The sequence below is a fragment of the Elephas maximus genome, chromosome 25 (assembly GCF_024166365.1).
Source record: "Elephas maximus indicus isolate mEleMax1 chromosome 25, mEleMax1 primary haplotype, whole genome shotgun sequence".
Lineage (NCBI taxonomy): Eukaryota > Metazoa > Chordata > Mammalia > Proboscidea > Elephantidae > Elephas > Elephas maximus.
In genome coordinates, this window is record NC_064843.1 from 58525958 (window position 1) to 58526556 (window position 599).

Below are 599 nucleotides of genomic sequence, written 5' to 3' on the forward strand. Positions count from 1 at the left end.
CCAGTTGCGACCAGTTCCATTGGATTCAGGCAAGAACTAACGGATTTTTTCTAGAAGTAGTGGGTGAACGGTACGTAGAAGTGTCTTCCCATGAGTTACTGATTAATTACAAAGGCAAAAAGTAAACTTCCCAGTGGAGAAACCGAGCAGACACCACCTTAACCAATAATGAAGACAGTGCCTCCCACACAGTGCAGAGGACACAGCGGCACCGCCCCCGCCAAGCATGCAAACCTGAATGCAATCACGGGCAAAGAGAGAAACCAGCTTAGGGACCTTCTAAAAAACAGCTGCTGCAAAGTCTTCAAAAATATTACCGATTGTATGAATTCATGAAATTTATATGAAATGTCTGTTGGTTGCACAACACTGTCAATTTCCTAAAACTCACCGAACTGCACACGCAGAATGGGTGAATGATAAGTTATACCTCAAAAAAGCTGCTTTAAAAAAACTCAAAAGTTACCATAGGCAGATGAAAACCCAGGCCCCACAGGACCCTGTGCACAGACATTCCACACTGGTACCCCATGTCCAAGGAGGGCCCCACCCTGGTTTGATGCTCTGACTGCTGTCAATCTTGGTGTGCACCCTAGCCT